At 38.3% G+C, this 21,784-nt stretch overlaps 1 protein-coding gene across 1 annotated transcript in view; it reads left to right on the plus strand.

Moving 5' to 3' along the window:
- The window catches only part of USH2A (usherin), a 721,517-nt gene that overhangs the window by 436,761 nt on the left and 262,972 nt on the right, over positions 1-21,784 (plus strand). The window lies entirely within an intron of this gene.

A 21,784-nucleotide genomic window follows, 5' to 3' on the forward strand; every position in this document is an offset into this window, starting at 1 on the left:
CTTGGAGGAATTATGATACTCAGTAAATTCGATATGAGGCACGAATTCTATTTAAGGGTTGTAATTAGGAAGGAAGAAGAAAAGCTATAGAAGTAGCAGGTGGAAGAAAACATGGGAAGATTGATTATTTCTTGACATATCTTCTTGTAGAGTAACTTAAGCATGTATAGGTTTTAAACTACTAATTAAATTGCACACACACATTAACATAATAGGAATACAGTTACATAATCAAAGCAGATCTATAATTACCAGCCGTCTCCAGTGAAACCAAGAAAACCAGTTAGGAATCTTGGCATTTGTGAAAATTTGTCTATGATATGATGGATATTGTCCAACTGTACTTGAACAGTCTGAGAGAAATCAGACAAATTAAAACAACCCATTCCTGGGAACTGTTCACATCCCATATGTCCTTTTAATAGTAGATAGTCTGTACTTGTAAGATTTTGGAGTGCTACAACTTGCACTTCTCCTAATTCTTGGTTGAGTTCCAACAGTATAGATACAGTCAAATTTGTTGTTTTACTGTATGCACAGGCCAGCTTAGATATCTCCTTCTTCATTCCCATGGCAAGTCCAGGAACCGGTGGGATGAATGCAGCTATAGCTGTAGCAGCGCCTGGTTCTTTGTTGAGGTTTTTTGATGATCATCTTCTGGTATGAGTCTTCCAGAGAGTGCAGATGTTGGAAGCTCTTCTTCATATTGTATCTTAGTTCATTTTCTGGGTAGCCAAATTAGGCTTTGTTCCTCTGTATAAACACAAACAGATCCTTTGCCCACACTTTGATATGCCCTTTATACCATTGTGTAGAACTCATTGGAGGTCACCACACAGGAACTGCTTTTTTTTTTAAGAGAAAAGAATATTATCAGAAAAATGTACCTCCATACCCGATCATCTGACACCCTTTAACTGATCAAAATAAAGGATATTTAAAGCATGCATTAATCGTTGATTTACAGTTAGTTTTATCCTATCAGAGTGTAATCCCCCTTTTCTTTCTTTTTTTTTTTTTGTTATCATTAATCTACACTTACATGAAGAATATTATATTTACTAGGCTCTTCCCTATTCCAGGTCCCCCCTATAAACCCCTTTACAGTCACTGTCCATCAGCATCACAAAATGTTGTAGAATCACTACTTGTCTTCTCTGTGTTGTATGGCCCTCCCCTTTCTCCCACCCCCCCATTATGCATGCTAATCTTAACACCCCCCTTCTTCTTCCACCCCCCTTATCCCTCCCTACCCACCCATCCTCCCCAGTCCCTTTCCCTTTGGTACCTCTTAGTCCATTCTTGGGTTCTGTGATTCCGCTGCTGTGTTGTTCCTTCAGTTTTTCCTTTGTTCTTATACTCCACAGATGAGTGAAATCATTTGGTATTTCTCTTTCTCTGCTTGGCATATTTCACTGAGCATAATACCCTCTAGCTCCATCCATGTTGCTGCAAATGGTAGGATTTTTCCGCTTCTTATGGCTGAGTAGTATTCCATTGTGTATATGTACCACATCTTCTTTATCCATTCATCTACCGATGGACATTTAGGTTGCTTCCAATTCTTGGCTATTGTAAATAGTGCTGCGATAAACATAGGGGTGCATCTGTCTTTCTCAAACTTGATTGCTGTGTTCTTAGGGTAAATTACTAGGAGTGGAATTCCTGGGTCAAATGGTAGGTCTGTTTTGAGCATTTTGATGAACCTCCATACTGCTTTCCACAGTGGTTGAACTAATTTACATTCCCACCAGTAGTGTAGGAGGGTTCCCCTTTCTCTACAGCCTCACCAACATTTGTTGCTGTTTGTCTTTTGGATGGCAGCTATCCTTACTGGTGTGAGGTGATACCTCATTGTAGTTTTAATTTGCATTTCTCTGATAATTAATGATGTGGAGCATCTTTTCATGTGTCTGTTGGCCATCTGAATTTCTTTTTTGGAGCACTGTTCAGTTCCTCTGCCCATTTCTTAATTGGGTTATTTGTTTTTTGTTTGTTGAGGCATGTGAGCTCTTTATATATTTTGGACGTCAAGCCTTTATCAGATCTGTCATTTACAAATATATTCTCCCATACTGTAGGGTTCCTTTTTGTTCTATTGATGGTGTCTTTCGCTGTACAGAAGCTTTTCAACTTGATATAGTCCCACTTGTTCATTTTTGCTGTTGTTTTCCTTTCCCAGGGAGATATGTTCAAGAAGAGGTCACTCATGTTTATGTCTAAGAGGTTTTTGCCTATGTTTTTTTCCAAGAGTTTAATGGTTTCATGACTTACATTCAGGTCTTTGATCCATTTTGAGTTTACTTTTGTATATGGGGTTAGACAATGGTCCAGTTTCATTTTCTTACATGTAGCTGTCCAGTTTTGCCAGCACCATCTGTTGAAGAGACTGTCATTTCCCCATTGTATGTCCATGGCTCCTTTATCAAATATTAATTGACCATATATGTCTGGGTTAATGTTGAAGTCTCTAGTCTGTTCCACTGCTCTGTGGCTCTCTTCTTGTGCCAGTACCAAATTATTTGATTACTATGACTTTGTAGTAGAGCTTGAAGTTGGGGAGTGAGATCCCCGCCACTTTATTCTTCTTTCTCAGGATTGCTTTGGCTATTCGGGATCTTTGGTGTTTCCATATGAATGTAGTTCGAGTTTGTTGAAGAATATTGTTGGTAATTTGATAGGGATTGCATCAAATCTGTATATTGCTTTGGGCAGGATGGCCATTTTGACAATATTAATTCTTCCTAGCCACGAGCATGGGATGAGTTTCCATTTGCTAATGTCCCCTTTAATTTCTCTTAAGAGTGACTTATAGTTTTCAGAGTATAAGTCTTTCACTTCTTTGGTTAGGTTTATTCCTAGGTATTTCATTCTTTTTGATGCAATTGTAAATGGAGTTGTTTTCCTGATTTCTCTTTCTGTTGGTTCATTGTTAGTATATAGGAAAGCCACAGATTTCTGTGTATTGATTTTGTATCCTGCAACTTTGCTGTATTCTGATATCAATTCTAGTAGTTTGGGGGTGGATTCTTTAGGGTTTTTATGTACAATATCATGTCATCTGCAAATAGTGACAGTTTGACTTCTTCTTTACCAATCTGGATTCCTTGTATTTCTTTGTTTTGTCTGATTGCCATGGCTAGGACCTCCAGTACCACATTGAATAACAGTGGGGAGAATGGGCATCCCTATCTTGTTCCCGATCTCAGAGGAAAAGCTTTCAGCCTCTTGCTGTTCAGTATGATGTTAGCTGTGGGTTTGTAATATATGGCCTTTATTATGTTGAGGTACTTGCCCTCTATGGCCATTTTGTTGAGAGTTTTTATCATGAATGGATGTTGAATTTTGTCGAATGCTTTTTCAGCATCTATGGAGATAATCATGTGGTTTTTGTCCTTCTTTTTGTTGATGTGGTGGATGATGTTGGTGGATTTTCTAATGCTGTACCATCCTTGCATCCCTGGGATGAATCCCACTTGGTCATGGTGTATGATCCTCTTGATGTATTTTTGAATTCGGTTTGCTAATATTTTGTTGAGTATTTTTGCATCTACGTTCATCAGGGATATTGGTCTGTAGTTTTCTTTTTTGGTGGGGTCTTTGCCTGGTTTTGGTATTAGGGTGATGTTGGCTTCATAGAATGAGTTTGGGAGTATCCCCTCCTCTTCTATTTTTTGGAAGACTTTAAGGAGAATGGGTGTTATGTCTTCCCTGTATGTCTGATAAAATTCCGAGGTGAATCCATCTGGCCCGGGGGTTTTGTTCTTTGGTAGTTTTTTTCATTACTGCTTCAATTTTGTTACTGGTAATTGGTCTGTTTAGATTTTCTGTTTCTTTCTGGGTCAGTCTTGGAAAGTTGTATTTTTCTAGGAAGTTGTCCATTTCTCCTAGGTTTCCCAGCTTGTTAGCATATAGGTTTTCATAGTAGTCTCTAATAATTCTTCGTATTTCTGTGGGGTCCGTCATGATTTTTCCTTTCTCGTTTCTGATTCTGTTGATTTGTGTTGACTCTCTTTTCCTCTTAATAAGTCTGGCTAGAGGCTTATCTATTTTGTTTATTTTCTTGAAGAACCAGCTCTTGGTCTCATTGATTTTTGCTATTGTTTCATTCTTCTCAATTTTATTTATTTCTTCTCTGATCTTTATTATGTCCCTCCTTCTGCTGACCTTAGGCCTCATTTGTTCTTCTTTTCCAATTTCGATAATTGTGACATTAGACCATTCATTTGGGATTGTTCTTCCTTCTTTAAATATGCCTTTCCTCTTAAGACTGCTTTTGCTGTATCCCAGAGTAGTTGGGGCTTTGTGTTGTTGTTGTCGTTTGTTTCCATATATTGCTGGATCTCCATTTTGATTTGGTCATTGATCCATTGATTATTTAGGACCACGTTGTTAAGCCTCCATGTGTTTGTGAGCCTTTTTGCTTTCTTTGTACAATTTATTTCTAGTTTTATGCCTTTGTGGTCTGAAAAGTTGGTTGGTAGGATTTCTATCTTTTGGAATTTACTAAGGCTCTTTTTGTGGCCTAGTATGTGGTCTATTCTGGAGAATGTTCCATGTGCACTTGAGAAGAATGTGTATCCTGTTGCTTTTGGATGTAGAGTTCTGTAGATGTTTATTAGGTCCATCTGTTCTAGTGTGTTGTTCAGTGCCCCTGTGTCCTTACTTATTTTTTGTCTGGTGGATCTGTCCTTTGGAGTGAGTGGTGTGTTGAAGTCTCCCAGAATGAATGCATTGCATTCTATTTCCTCCTTTAGTTCTGTTAGTATTTGTTTCAGATATGTTGGTGCTCCTGTATTGGGTGCATATATATTTATAATGGTTATATCCTCTTGTTGGACTGAGCCCTTTATCATTATGTAATGTCCTTCTTTATCTTTTGTTACTTTCTTTATTTTGAAGTCTGTTTTGTCTGATACTAGAATTGCAACACCTGCTTTTTTCTCTCTGTTGTTTGCATGAAATATCTTTTTCCATCCCTTGACTTTAAGTCTGTGTATGTCTTTGGGTTTAACGTGAGTCTCTTGTAAGCAGCATATGGATGGATCTTGCTTTTTTATCCATTCTATTTCTCTGTGTCTTTTGATTAGTGCATTCAATCCATTTACATTTAGGGTGATTATTGAAAGGTATGTACTTATTGCCATTGCAGGCTTTAAGTTTGTGGTTACCAAAGTTTTAGGGTTAGCTTCTTTACTATCTTACTGTCTAACTTAACTCACTTGTTGGGCTATTATAAACACGGTCTGATTATTCTTTATTTCTCTCCCTTCTTATTCCTCCTCCTTCCTTCTTCATATGTTGTGTGTTTTGTTCTGTGCTCTTTTTAGGAGTGCTCCCATCTAGAGCAGCCCCTGTAAGATGCCCTGTAGAGGTGGTTTGTGGGACGCAAATCCCCTCAGCTTTTGCTTGTCTGGGAATTGTTTAATCCCTCCATATTTAAATGATAATCGTGCTGGATACAGCATTCTTGGTTCGAGGCCCTTCTGTTTCATTGCATTAAGTATATCATGCCTTTCTCTTCTGGCCTGTAGGGTTTCTGTTGAGAAGTCTGATGATAGCCTGATGGGTTTTCCTTTGTAGGTGACCTTTTTTTTCTCTCTGGCTGCCTTTAATACTTTGTCCTTGTCCTTGATCTTTCATCTTTGCCATTTTAATTATTATGTGTCTTGGTGTTGCCCTCTTTGGATCCCTTTTCATGGGAGTTCTGTGTACCTCTGTGGTCTTAGAGGCCATTTCCTCCCCTAGTTTGGGGAAGTTTTCAGCAATTATTTCTTCAAAGACACTTTCTATCCCTTTTTCTCTCTCTTCTTCTTCTGGTACCCCTATAATGCGGATATTGTTCCATTTCAATTGGTCACTCAGCTCTCTTAGCATTCTTTCATTCCTGGAGATCCTTTTATCTCTCTCTGCATCAGCTTCTCTGCATTCCTGTTCTCTGTTTTCTAGTCCATTAATGGTCTCTTGCATCTCGGCCATTCTGTTTTGAAGTCCTTCCAGAGCTTGTTTTATTTCTGTATTCTACTTCCTTAGTTCTTGCATATTTCTCTGCAAGTCCATCAGCATGGTTATGACTTTTGTTTTGAATTCTTTTTCAGGAAGACTGGTTAAATCTATCTCCCCAGGTTCCTTCTCAGGGGAAGATGTAGCAGATGCCGAAGCTGTCTGGGTTAGTCTTGTCTGGATCAAATTTTTTTGCCTTTTCATGTTGGTAGGTGCTATTGACTGTCAGCTGGGGGGGCCAAACTTTTCACTTGCTCCTGGCCTTTCTTTACTGGGACAACTGCAACCCCTAGTGGCTTGTATTGGGTAATTGCGTGTAGACTAGGTCTCTGTGTCTAGCCCCGCCAGTGTGGAGGAAGCTCCCTTTGAGGGCGGGGCCTGCCTCAGGCTGCTTCTCTGCTTTCGCAGCGCCTGGAGGGGTAATGGACGGGGGGCTTTTTGGCTGTTTATCTCAGTGAGGGGTCTCAGAGCTGTTGCCCAGGGGGTCAGTGCGCCCGGTTTTCCCTGTAATTTCCAGCCACTGGACTGTGACCTGTGTTGTTTCCATCCAGCTGTTGCGTCCCTGTCACTTTAAGACTTTCAAAAAGCACTCACTTTTCTTTGTCACAGGGGCATCAGCTTCAGCACCCACTCACCGGTCCTGCCGCCCTGTTTCCCTAGTATCCAGGACCCCATGCATGCACTGTGTCTGCGCTCTGGTGCCGATGGCTGGGGCTGGGTGTTCAGCAGTCCTGGGCTCCCTCTCCCTCCCGCCGGGAGCTGGGGAGAAGTGTGCTAGGGTCCCGTCAGGCTGCGGCTTGTATCTTACCCCTTTCACCCGGCGCTGGGCTCTCACACGTGCGGATGTAGCCTGGCTGTTGTCCTGTGTCTTCTGGTCTCTCTTTTAGGATTAGTTGTATTTGTTGTATTTTCAAAAATATATATGTTTGTGGGAGGAGATTCCCACTGTCCTACTCATGCTGCCATGTTGACTCCGCCTCCGCTATGTAAATTTATATAAATGCCCAACTACTAGAGCTCCATTGAGCACCCTGTTTATTAATTCTTTTTAGAACTTCAAGGCTCAATTGTATATCTGGTTGTTTTGGTTGTTTTGTTTTATTAAGACCTTATTATTGATACTGTTTTATTGTTGAGATTTCCATTTCACAGTGTGCATGTGTCTGTATATGTACACACACCCATATATCTCTTGCTTTGTTCAAGTGAAGAAGATTGGGAAATGCTTTTTACTTTGACACTTCATTTAGATTCTAATTTTATATTTTCAGTTGGGGCTTTAATTATCTGATACAAGTGGTTCTCATTCCTGGCCTTTTGAAGAGCTAGTTTCGATGTATATCTAAACCTTTCCATTTGGGAATAAAAGGACAGTGTGAAAGGAATAAACTAGGTAAACTGTACTCAGGTCACTGGAAAACACCTTCAAATTCCACATGCTAATAATTAGAGTTCAATAATGTCACATTCATGTGAAGAATGTGATACAGTCCAGATATTTTTATTTTAACTATTTGTATGAAAAAATTCACTAAATTAACTTTTTCAGAAATATTCAGATCTGCAATCAATTCCAGCCTTGTTTTAACTATTTGTGGAACTAACTACTAAGAAGAACACTCTTGCTTAGATTGATATGCACAGCCTAGAGCCAAAAGCTGGTCTGTTGCTAATAAGAACATGATTCTCCATTCAGTGTTCTGAAACGTGTTTTCTGCAAATACCAGAGGCAGAGGACTCCAGGACACATGACGTCTGCCTGATAGCCCAGCTTCGGGAACCAGTGTGTTCTGGGCTAAGGAAGTGTATCACTCTTCTGTTAAGAGCGATCTGCCGAGCTGGATAAATCCCTCTCTGGTCACAAAGAATATAAGAACAGCAAAGACTACATCACTAGGGGGAAATTAAGGGTAAATCTGCAGTTTATATGGAACCCCTTTCCCAAAAAAAAGACTCATTACCTACTGTATCATAAAAACCACTATTATGTACCTTTTATGACATGATAAAAATTAACTGATAGATGTTTACCAGAACACTTGAAACTAGATGGCAGAAGCTACCTTAAGAAAAGAATGCTTGAAAGAGACTTTTGGGGCTGATCATCTCAGATAGTATCATATTTCATGACATTAAAAGGGGAATTGAATTTAGATAGGTGTGTGTTTAAAGATACAGACTAAAAGATAAAACCAAAAAAAGAATCCTTTGGGTATTCGTTTCTTCATTTTTCCAAAATGATGGATAGGATAGAAAATTGTGATGACTTTATACCTTAGTACGTAATACCCTTTATTCACATGTAGAAATTAGAGAGTAATTAGTGCTTTAATGGAGAATTTTAAGTTATATAGTAAGCCTTCTTAACAGGATATATGGAATTTTTAATGAGCTATATATTCTTTTTATGGCATTCACACTGATTTAGATAGCTTGGAATTTACAGCAGTTTACATCACATTCATAAAAGTGGGGCTAATTTAATTCATTGTTCTTGTGTTTTGGAATGTATGGTCTAATAATTTATAATATATATATGGCATATGATTCAGTTAGACCTAGCAAGCCCCTATTGCTAAGTCAGTATATACTGTATGAATATATCTGTCAGTGGGTTAGTAGAAGGGTTAATATAACGCAAACAGGAAACAACTAAAATATTGTTTTATAGTGGTACACTGGAACTGAAGTCAACTGCTGAGGCTTATCTTCATCTCCACTCTGTGGACGCTTACCCATGCCATTATCATAATGCTCTGTAGGCCCACATTCTCCAGGCACAATGCAATCATTCGCTTTCTGTACTCAGAAACCCAGAATTTGGGAGATGGCTCTTCACCAAAACAGGAAGTAAAATGTCTTCAAAGACAGACAGTGATTTGCTCAAGTTTATTACACCATTAAGATGTACATTTTTTTCATTATTAGATTGTTGTTGATTACAATTAGGAAACTTATAGCTTTGAAATTATCTTTTTTATGACCTTGTGGCAGTTTAAAGGTGATACCTCATTGATTAAATAGGTTTTAGTTCATGCTTCCTTTTACTTAATGATCTGAAAACATATTATCCTGATTTACACATAAAATCATGCTGAAAAGCATGTGGCATTCACTAGAATATGTGTGTTTAAGTAGAATTAAATTAGTACTGAGAGTTATTAAAGAAATCTTCCATGCCTTTGTCCAGTGAACTGTGTTTCATACTGAAATGAATAATAAATGAACCGATGTACAGAAGCGAACCAACTTACGGGCAGAGAAGTTTCTATATGCTATTTACTCTTCCATTATATTTGGATTGTGATCATTATTACCATTTCCTTCATTTCAATATTAGGTCTCTTTCCTGGTGATGCTGCATTCCTAATATCTTTCAGTGCTGGATTATGCAAGGTTTGTAATGATAATACCCTTAGCTCTGTTTTTTCTCTATTTAGTTCAAAAATATAATAATAATAAGAGGTTTTGGGCAAAATAGAAATGCTCATTTTTTTCTTTAACAAATGTTTGCTACTGTGTGGCCTGGAAAATTTCCTTTATCCCCTAGATCTGGCCAAGTCTGACTCATTTTTTAGGTTTCAATTTAGAAATCAGTCCATCAGATAGTTGTCTTTCACCAACCGAGGCTGAGATAGGGCCCTTCCATGTCCTAGAGCACATCACATGCTATTGAACTTGCCTGTCTGATCTGTCACAATCACTGGTTATAAGATCCTACACAGCAGGGACTGTTTTTTATTCACATTTTTATCTTCAGTGCCTAGACCAAGCCTGATGCATGGTAGGTGCACAATGAATAAATGGTGAGTGAATGAATAAATAAATCAGTCAAGATAGCTTAATTACCAGTTATAAATTGTAAGCTTATCATTGCTCAAGGCCTGCTCAGGCCTCCTCTTCTACTTGAGCCACCTTAGATTGTAGCAGCTGTGGAAAATGTGACCTCTATATACTGTTGTCCAATGTAGGAATGCTGTGGCCTTTGGACTACCTTCCTGCAAAGGTTACCTTACTTAGATAAGCAGAGAATAACAGACATAGGTTTACATAGGAGTTTGAAGAAAAGAGAGGTAAGGGGATCTGGTACAAAGAATTTTACCCTGGACATAACCTCTTAGTTGATGGTTATAAAGCATCTTATTTACGATACTTTTTCTGGTTTTCTGATGAGAAAAAAATATGAAAAATGTGTAGTTTTTTTATATATCAATTAAAATTCAGTAAATAAAGCTAGAAAACATTTTAAAAAACCAAAGTTCAACAATATCTGATTTCAATGGCCAGTTAATTCTATCAGATCTTCCTGTTTCATTGCTATTGTTGTTATTTATTTATTTATTTGTTTATTTTTTAAAAACTACTTTGACCAAACCAAAAAAAAAAAACAAGACTAAAAATATGATAAACACAAGTTATTTTGAAGATGGAAATGAAGGCAAGTTTGATCATGCAACTAATTGCTTAGCACATAGATGGACAGTAGCGAATACCCAAAACCACATTTTTTTATTTAAAAAATTCATTTGAAATACTGTTTAGTTGACTGGAATGGTTTGGGCTTGTTTTCTTCTTCTTCTTCTTCGTCTTCTTCTTCAATCATGTAGCATGTGCCTACCCACTTCTGTGTGCTCAGGTTTTTATATTTATACAATTATTATATTTTCAGGTTGTTTGTAATAACATAATGTTCATATTTAGCACTAAGAGACTCTTAGAAATGAAGAATATATTTCATCTGAGCTCTTAAATAGCATTACAGTGCAGGTTCAAGAGTTCTAGGAAAATAATTTAAAAAATAAAAACAGAATCCAAACGTTAATCCATAAATATGAAACTTTCCTATGACCTTTGCCCCCTTCAAGGTCTGGAGTTACTAATGGGGTTAGGATTTCAACTCTTAATGGGGCTCAGTGCATTAGTGTTTTGTATGCATGGAAATCAGCATTCAGTTTAATAAGGGGTTGACATTGGTGATGTCCCTTAATTTGCTTAAATCTAATTGGCTCTTTTATCAGTCAAACCTGTATGGATTGGCAATTGATCAGAAAGGGTCAGCCATGACTCTGCATGTACTTAAACGATGGAACCACCAGTTAAATCACAGCTGCATGATAATAAGCAAAGGAAGAGCAAATGAGCTCAGAGGAGGAAGGCAAAGAAGCTTAGAAGTTTTGCAGGATCTTCAAGTTCAGAACAAAGGCATTATAGAGTATATAAATTTTAAATACACTGCGTTTTGCCTCCAGACTTAAACCTTTTTTTCCAGATGAACTGAAATCTTGTCTGAAACTGTCTTTGTTACATCAAAGAACTACTCAAAAAGCTAAAAGGGACAGAAGAAGCATAAAAGGGCATAGTTTAAAATGATTAGTGACAAATTCCATACTGACTAACTAGAAACAGATTTTTTATGAAAGTTTTATATTTTTCCAAAAGGAATAATTTTATTCTATTTATCTTTTTCTGAACTGCTTTATTTTAATGATGAAAGGAACTCAGAGCCACCTTAATTTGTGATCTTAATCCAGTTTTCTATGACAGTCAATAGTCATTCATACCTTCAAATTGATCTACAAATTGATCTGTATAATCTACAAATTTCATAAAAATACTAAGATTGAGGAAAGTGTTTCTATTCCAAATGTGCGTTATTAGAAAACTAAAAACTGAGAAAGCAAAATAGTTGAGAGTCGTTTGTTTTACAGTTCTTCTGTCAGCCTCGCCCAACAACATTGAAAACATCCATGAAAGAAAAGGAGTGCAATGCATTTGGAATTAATATTTAGGAACATTGTAAAAACAGACACTTTTGGAATCCTACAAACCTAGATCTGAATCCACTTCTTTAACTCACTGAGTGATTGAGCAAATCTACAAATATACTGAGCCTCAGTTGTTCATCCCTAAAACAGGCTTGATGATGATTCCCACCTGATAGAGGATTAACAACACTATATGTAATGTGTTTAGCAGAGTGCCTTTCTTGATAAACATTCAGCGCCGACCTTTTTTATTCTATTTTCCTACTAAGACTCTTTTTTGGCCTCTTGCGATTTCATGATTTAAAAGAAACACATTTGTGGTCTTTTCCCTATTTGTGACAAATAACTACTAAATCCCTCGGAATTTCCTAAGTGGGGAGAGCTGTAAAATGTGTCCTTTGTTATGTTAATGAGCTAACTTTCGGGACTACTTAAGATGGCCACTGCTTACCAGTGGAGTCAACCAGGTGATTAAAGAAATGGAACTTTTAGTTCTACCCCCTGACCTCCAGAAGAGAGTGGCTGGAGGTTGGATCAATTGGCGAGGAAATACTCAAAAAGTTCTCAAATCCCTCCCCCTTTTGGCAACTGTGGTGGGAAGCCAAGGAAACCAAGGAAACAGGGTTTCTGCTGAGGCTTCAGAAATGTAGAGGAATCACAAGGTGCTTGGGTACTTGGGATTGAAACAATGTAAGAATGTATTCCCCAGCCACTGGGACTCAGTGGTATGGAAAAGCTTGTTGATCATAGTCATGAAAGCCCATTAGTTTATAATAGGTATCTTTACAGAAATAGATTAAAATATAACTAGGTGCTGACTCCCCGCTTAGCTTTGTAGTAAATGTATAAAAGGCATGGCCCTGCCTTACTTGGGGCTCAGACCTTTGTAGGTCACTCCCCTCTGAGCCTGCCAGCATAAAATAAACCTCCACCCTCCAAGACCTCCGAGTGCCATTTGGTTCTTCTCTCAGCAATCCAGTTCAGGTTTTCCAGGTTTTCCATAACGAATCACCAGTGGCCATTGATTTAATCAATCTTGCCCAGGTAATGAAATCTCAGTAAAAACCCATGTGGGTTCAGAGAGCTTCAAAGTTGGTCAACATCTGGAGATTTGGGCGGAATGATCAGTTTGGATAGAGCATGGAAGCCCTTCCCTCATATCTTGCCCTCTGCATCTCTTCCATCTGATTATGATGAATTATATCCTTTGTAATAAACCTTTAACCTAACAAGTAAACACCTGAGTTTAGTGAACTGCTCTATCAAATTAATCCAGCCCAAAGAGGGGTTTGTGGGAAACTGTTTTATAGCCATTGAGTCAAAAGTACAGGAAACAACCTGGACTTGTGATTGGCACCCTGAGTTGGAGGAAATTGTGGGGACCTCTAATGTGTAGCTCGTTGGTCAGAGCACAGGTGATAATCTGAGATGGTGACTAACATCTGAAGGCAAGGGGAAAAGGGGTAGATGGTGTCAGAATTGAGTTAAATTGAAAGACACCTGAGCTGCTGTCCAGCATCACTGGAGTTGGGTACACCAAACACTTACTTTTGAAGGCTGGAAAATGCTGTAGAGAGAGAGGACAAGTGAAAATTAGTCTTTTACACATACTAGGAAGACCAGGATTATTGTGTCCTTAACATCCCTCTCTTCCCATATTTGCACCTTAGATTATAACCATAAATACTGCCAGGTCAGTAGCCCTGCTAAGGGTGGCTGGGATGTGTATTGGATGATGGAGTAAGTAGGGAGGATGAGAAGTGATTTTGTTTTTGAAATATTTTATTATCTCCCTCCATGACTTCTGGATCATGATTTTCAAATGATTTTTGCATCAAGCTCTCATTGGTTTTCTTGGGATTTCAACTGTCAGAAAAGCAGCACATTTTTTCTTAAATAGATCTCTCTTGTGTATTCATACCAAGCCACTTATTGGATACAATTTTTATAGTTATTTTTCATTGCCATTACATGTATATTTGTATGCATAAGTGATTGTTTTCATGTCTTTGTTAATGATAGCCAAAAAAGAGGAATTTGAAGTCATTGCTAAATATTTTTTTACTTTTTCCTAATTTTCCTCAAATATATATTTTAAAAAATTCAATCTTGGAATTAAAAGTTTGTTTCATTTTCACTGAATACAAAAACTTAGTAGTTGTTCAGACAATGCACTTTTGATTAACTCAATGAAGTGTTTGCATTTTAAAATATAACATAATTTTTGCCCAATAATATTGCTAAAATAATAATATAATAACCACTGATTTTTTCATAGAATGAACTACTGGATTGCCTTTCAGTTATCCATTACTATAAATCAAACCACTCCAAGCCTTAGCCATTTACTACAAACAGCCTTTCTTATTTCTTGTGATTGTATGAGTTGTCAGTTTTGGAAAATACAACCAATGTTTTGTCTACTTATTGCTGCAAATTTTTTCCCTTGAACTAGAGAGTTGCCTATCCATCTTCGTATGTACAGAATACATGGAAAGTTTTTTCATTAATATAGTGAGGCAATTAACAGTAAATAGGTAAACAGAGTGTCTACTATTGGCCAAAAGGAAAAGAAAATGCTTTAGGGAACGTGCAGTGACGATATACACTGGGAACATCCCACCCTGCTAGGAGCGGCAGGACAGTGCTATCCAATTCTCCTCTTAGGTTAAGTGTTAATATAGCTCTGCCTTGAAAAGAAAAGGAAAGGAGAGGAGAGGGAAGGGGAGGGGAAAGAAAAATGAATCACTGATTCTATCCCTTCCCTTAATTAGAAGCTGCATCTGAATTTCTTGTCATGACTTGCTCAGTGAAGCTTTTACTCCTTCAATCTCCAAAGTCTCCTTCTTTCTCATCTGAACCAAAATCTCTAAGGCCTAAAAGGAGTGGACTATGGATACTGCTATGGACTAATCATAGGAAGAATGGTATTATCTTATGACAGGATTTCACAGAGAATGAGGAATAATTAAAAGCTCAAAAAGAGCAGGGATAGACCAAAAAGCAAATAAATAAATAAAATTTAAGAATTACAAATGCAAACTCCATTTTATCTTATACTTTCCCCATTTACTGTCACAGTGAGAACTATAAAATATTTGCAAGCTTTTCAAGATCTCTATTTAGTATATTGTCAAGATGCTAGATTTTTGGCTTTTTATGAAGTTTATAGTCTTAAAAATTGTCAAAGGTTGCTGGCAGTGTGCAAGTATAGATCCTGTCAGCATACATCCTCATTTTCATTTGTTTTGAATCCACTTCGATTTATTTGCCAGATGTGAGTTGAAACTTCAACGTGCAGGTAGCCACGAGATACCTTAAAACTGCAAAACATGTAAAGGAAATATGAAAATTGGAAATTTGAAAATCAGAAATTTAGAAAATCTCTAAATTGGAAATTTAGAAATTTAGCTATAGGTTAGAAATTGAAATAAATTGGCTAAGATGGTATATTATCTTATTCAGAGATAGAATTTATAATGTAAAAGCCACAAGGAAGACAAAGGATTGTGAGGAATAGCATACTTTAAAACAACAACATTCCACATCATAAATGCATGGTTTGTCTTACCTTCAGTATATTAAAAGCTACATAATTTATATTGCATCCAGATCATATGAATTTTTAGAATAGTTGTGCATAATGTTTCACTTCTGTGTATGTCTTCCAAATATACTGCTGTTTTTCCCTGGAAAAATCAACCTGTCGAAAGCCATAAAGTAGGCAGATTCAGTGAATCAATAGTATTTGAATTATCAGTAAAAATAAATATTGTACTTTGAAAGCACATACCAGGCCATTTACTTGAACTTGTGCTTAATCCCAAGTATGTTAATTGAACCAAAGCATGTAACTACTGTCTTAAACATACTCAAATCATTTCATTAAAAATCTTAATTTCTTAGAATTGTTAGTTTACTCTTTGTGTGTGTGTGTATGTGTGTATGTAAAATAACATTAGATAAGCCAAAGAATGGGGTAAATTTTATTTCATAATTTGTGAAATATTCTTCATTTTTTATATTCACCATCTTGGCAATGAACTTCCTGCTTATAAAAACACTTTAAAAAGGGACCAACTTCTGAGCCATGGAGAAGGGAAGGGGACTTTGAAGTGTGCTTACCGTGGACCCAACAAGCCTCCAGCAAAGGGCTGCCAGCTTCCCACATTTGCATACCCTCATGTGGTTTGTGTAGAAATACAGACACCCCCACACACACAATTAAGTGCTATCTTTAGTGCATCCTGGGGCAAGAGAGACACCAAAAAAAAAAATTTTTTTTTAAATCACATTTTTCTTTCTTTACCAGGAGAGAGAGGTGGAAAGTATTATCCCTTTAAGTTCCATTGATATGAAAAAAATGATATTTTTAAAAAGAAAAAGTACAATTCTCCTTTCTGTTTTTTATCTGGGAATAAAGGTTTATCTATAACTTTAAGGTTAAAAAAATTATGTCTGTCTCACTGGCTCTGCAGTTTGAAAGCAACTTGAAGTTTTATTTGAATGCTTATAGTGCCCTGAAGAAATTTTTCTTTATTTTTAAAAAATAGTATCTTATTCTTTACTTTTTCCTTTGTTATTGGAGACAGACTCTATGCCTGACTTGCATAAAATTCTATGAGCATGTACCTGTCCGTATAAGTACTTTTACAAAAGTGAGACAAGTTCTTAATATATCTTAGGTACTTAAGGACCAAATTTTCAATTTCTTTTCATTAGGAACTTCAAAAAAATCCTTATTGTATCTCTACAAACGGATATAGATTACCCAGAGTCTAAAAGGTTCTAGAGTCCTGAAAAAACTTAATGAATGGATTGTAGCAACAGTGGGCAAATTCACTACAGCCACTATGGTATACATGACTAATTAGGACAAAGGAAACTAGAAATGTGAGGGTCTCTTGTGCATACTTTATGAGAACAATCCTTCTCTTTACATTTTGATGGTCATTTTAGAATTTACTCTGTCTTCCATATGTATTTAAATGTTTAATATGTATGTAGCATACTTACCTACCAGAGTCTAAATCTATGGTGGATAGGAGTCAAAACTGATCTCTCTTTTGCTCTCTCTCCCTTCCTTCTGTTGGTGTTAAAAGTAAAACAGTCAGTTATTTTCCAGCAAAATGAGGTTTTTTTTAGAATAACAGATGCAGCTAGAGACATGCGAGCTATGGCAAACCATAGGCAAATCTGAGATTAAAGGAGAGGAGCATTGCTTTAGAGAGAAAAGGAGGAAGTTGGCAGGGGTTGCTTTGAACAAAAATCCTTTGGAGGGAAGTGAGAATTTGTTCAGTTTTCTCATTGGCTAAATTGTGGTATTTTCCTATTGGTTGATCTTGTTGTCGAGCAAAAATTACTTCCTTCCTCCTGCTAGAGTAGCAAAGGAGATGTCATCCTGTTGGGAATGCAGATTCTGACTCTTCTTGTTGGGGTCTGCAATAAATTGTGGATGGGTGGTAGGACTCCCCCTCCTGGAATCCTGACTCCGTTTTAAATGAGGTTTCCTTTATTCAGTTTCTCCCTCCGTCCTGCACTACGCCCTCCCTCTTTTCCTTCCTTCTTTCCTTCTTCCCTCCCTCCTTCCTTTTCTTTCCAGATCCTTATTATTATTTACATTGTCTCTGGGTATATAGCAGAAACTAGTGGCATTCACTATCATGCCCCCAGAGAGAGGCCCTGGGTTATTTTTGTACCCAACATGCCATCACTGCTCCCACCCTTTGTTTTGATTACCTTGCTTCAGTTTCCCTCCAGGCACCCTGAACACTCCCGAGCTCAGAATATGTGGCATGTGTAGGACTGACTCTGTTGCCAGGTCTGGCCATTGAGAACATCATGTTCTTCTGGACACAGTGATTTTTTTTTTCAGGAACTACAGATGCTCCCATCAGAGCTAATGAGATGCTATAAACCAGTAGAGCCCACAGAGCTAGATATCATATCCTGGGTTTGAATCTGGTGTTCGAATAAGCTCCCAATCATAGTGCCCCTCAAAGAGTCTGAGAATATAGCCAATGTAGAAGAAAGAGTAGATCTGAGAGGAGGTAGACTGGATTATGATGATACCATTTTGTTGTCAGGCAGATGCACCTGGGGAGGGCTCTCCCTGCGCACCAGGTGAAACCTCAGCCTGCACTGGGGAGGGTTCTTGACTCTGTTTGAGAAAGAATTCTTGGAGAGGTCAGACGAGTGTAGGTAAAGAAGGAATTCATTAAAGCAGGAGTAGGAGTGGATGGCAGCAGCTGTGCAGGCAGCAGAGAGCACGGAGGAGCAGAGAGAGGAGCTCCTGCCCAGCACAGGGAAGCTCCTTTGCCAACTCCTGAAGCCAGGGTCCCCTAGCGTCACAGGTCTGCTAGGATCTGTAAGTGTGGGAACTAAGTCCCTACCACCCCAGGATTTAGGGGAGCCTCCGAGCACTGGGTGAAGTGAGATTATGTTCTAAGAACATCCCAAAAGCAAAGAAAAGATATTTTGGGGCAGGCCGCTAAAGAGCATGATCATCCAGCTGCAGTCTCCTGGTCACCCAGATGATGGGAACTCGCAAGCCCAAATCAGCCGTCTCAGTAGCCCGTCCCTACTTGTCTGAAGTAGAACAGAGAGAGAAAAAAGACTTGTGCTTAACTATAGAAAATTGAATGAAATAACAAGCTAATAAAGATGTTTACCACTGGAAATGGGGTCTCTTACTAATCTCTTAAGAGGTTTGGAAGAGTGCAGATGGAAAATGATAGTAAGTTGAGTGGCAAAAAGGCTTTATTTAAGGCAAAGTACACACTTGAAGAAAGGGGAGTTTGGGCAGCCCCAGAGAGGAGGCATGCTTAAAGGCTTAGGATTCGTGTGTTTTAAGGATTTCAGAATGGGTAAAGGGCCAGGGGGCTTGTAGGCTTGGCCTGTGGTCTCATGATGTCTATCTCCAGTGATAGACATAATGTCACCATCTATAGTTGGTCATTTAGATGTTCTATAAGATAAACTTAACATAAGGAATGTGTTGATTCTGTTCTCCAAGATAGGGGTTACCCTCAAGCACTGGGGACACACCATTTAGAACTGCTTCCCTGCCTCAAGATCACATCAGTTGTTGGCCAATTACCATGAAGTGTGTTAGGAATCTTACACCCTAACTCCCTGGTTTTTAAAATGGAATCTTAGCCCTGAGATAGAGTCCCTCCTATTCTTACTCTATGTATCTTGATGTTATTCATCATAGGCAGGAAAAATTAATCATGGTCCTTACCCTATGTCCCTGCTCTACCTCTTTTGACCCCTTAAATACAGGATTGCCCAAAAGGAACTTTTTCCCTGGATTTTTCTATTACAGTAGACAACCCCTTTTCATTGTTTAAGCCTGTCTGTGTATTGTTATCTGTCACTTGAAAACAAAAGTGTTTAAACCAAAAGGTACTTAAGAGAAAAGACACCGAGTAGAGAGCATTTAGAGAAGCCTCGTAACTTCTTAAAAATCACACCAAACTGTGGCAGCTTGACATTTGTGTTGGCTTTTGTTCTGGCGCTCAAATGTGGAAACGTCTGGAAGTAAGCCTGATGTGCAGGGAAATAATAATGCCTAAGACTAGGAAATTGTTGACCCTCTCCTGCAGGTACTCCTCAGAGCCACTTCATTTGGCAGTTTTCCAAGATGCTTCTCTAGTTCCCTGTCTCAGAGCACAGAGCTCTAGCAACGACTCTTGCACTAATTTGCTGTCTGGTCTGATTTAAATGACTTTACTTGACTCTCCTGCAGGCTTCTCATCTCTAAAATGGCAGCTTTGGACTAGATCCGTGGTCCCCGCAGTGTGATCACATACTAGGAGCATCCACATGACCTGGGAACATTGTTCAAACAGCAGATTCTGGAGCCCCGCCCTCAACCTACTGAATCAGACATGCTGAGGGGAGGCTAAGCAATCTATATTTTATTAGATGCCCCCAGGTTATCTGGATGCATGTCCAAGTTTGAACACCCCTGAACGAGATCATCCTTATAATGCCTTCAAAGAAAAAGACATTATATCATCTTGTCTACGGCTCTCACACTTAAAACAGGATTACTGAGGGAAAAAATAGGTGAAACGGGCCCCTACCCTCAACTTGTCTTTGAACATAGAATCCCCATTCCCAGGGCCAGAGGTCTTTGCACACTGTAAGGGCAACTGGCATGTTTCTCACAAGCTCCCTGAATGGGTCAGGAGGAGATTCCATGGGCAGCCAGTTCCAGATGTTGAGTCCTACCTGTGGCACCAGAAGGCAACAGGCATGATATTTCATGCACCAAGGAACACTAATAGGCCCTCCTGTGAAGATGCTGTCAGCTAAATTTCCTCTGCTCTTTGATTCCTTCATGGAACATCTGTTCTAAGGAATTCGGTGTAACTGAAAACTGAGTCTCTTCCCTCTGGGGCATTTTCCTTAATGAGAGTCTAGTGGCTGCACCTCCTCTCTGGGGTTTCAGAAAGTGTTTCCTCACATCAGTTACATCTTTATCCTGGATTCTAGGGTTTGCTGGCTAAAAGACCTCATAGTTAAGATCTTTCCTTCTAGAAGTCCACAAATACAACTCCACAGAGTGACTGACATAGCATCCAGTTGCCTAAAGAACAGTTACACTCCTATAATCATTTATTTGATGAAGAATAGTTTTCTTTGCTGTGGTCATTTTTTTTTTTTTTTTTTGCTCTGAATACTTACGTGGGAGACTCACACTTCGGAAGCACTTACGAATACAGATGTCATTTAGCATATATTACCTCATTTCATTCTCACGAACTCCACGAAGAAAGCACTATTGTTATCCCTGTTTACACATGAGGAAGGGGAGGAAAAGAGATTGGCTTGCGACTAGTTTGTTAAGGCCATGCAACTACTAAATGGCAGAGACTGTATTCAAACCTGGGAACAAAAGGCTGGTTCCGAGCCACTGCGCTGCACTGTTCACATGAAGCGCCTCCACTGCCTGCTCACAATCTCTCCGAGGCAGCACAGATTTTAGGCCCCGCTATTAATATCCGTCTAATGTGTGGTTTCACTCCACAGTTGTGTCAAACATAGTTTGAAGAGTATTGTCGGGTTGAAAAATCAGGCATTCAAAACCTGTCGCCGACGTACTGAAGAGCTGTCCTCAATGAAAGACACAACCTTACGCACCTTAAATTTGTGCTCTCATGAGAGGGAAAAATTTCCATTAAAGCAGAATATTTTTACAGCCTTACAAAAAAGCAAGCAAAAAAGTCCATGCTGTGTGTAGACAGCAAAAATCAACCAGTTGACTAGACCATCCTCTGCCAGTGTGGATATAAGTATTAACCTGCCCCCCAAATATTTTGACCAGTTTCTTTGATACTTTCCTGTGAATTTCTCTCTAAGCTCTAATTAGATGAAGAGAATATTAAAATAACCTCAATTTATTTATTTAGGAGAAAAGACTTATTTAACTTATCTGAAAATATTACCTTTCCTGAACTTTTAACTCTCCAGTGATATGAGTTGTAATTTATACTTATTTCTTTGGCTCGTAATAGAAATAAGTTTTCTGATCTGATTTGCTGTCACAGAGACTTTTGTATAGGTGTGGGACAGAAGGTCTCATTAGAACTTGTTCAAATACATGTACCCAAAACATTAGTGGGTAACAGTGGTGTCATTTTTGCTAATTACTAAATTATCCTCTCTTTGGGCCTGTATTAAAATTGAATGATTTGTGTTAATGCCCTCTGTCTCTCAAGGGAAATGAATGGGTGTGATTTTCTGATTGTATACAATTTGTGCTTCTGTAAAAAGAGACTTAATTTATCTAATAATGTTAATTTTAGAAATTAAAAAAAATTGTCATTAAAAGAAAGAGCAAGGAAGCCTACAATTATAAAAAGGAATGAGTGAAGAATGAGTGGATGAATGAGTCCTTCCTGTACTAAAACAACTTTCCAGGACCTCTTAAAAACCTGACAGTCAGATGGAGACACTTATTCCCAGGTGGATTATGGAGAACCCAGGAGTGTGAGCAGTGCAAGCAC

This window comes from Manis javanica, chromosome 14, assembly GCF_040802235.1.
Source record: "Manis javanica isolate MJ-LG chromosome 14, MJ_LKY, whole genome shotgun sequence".
In the NCBI taxonomy this organism is placed as follows: domain Eukaryota; kingdom Metazoa; phylum Chordata; class Mammalia; order Pholidota; family Manidae; genus Manis; species Manis javanica.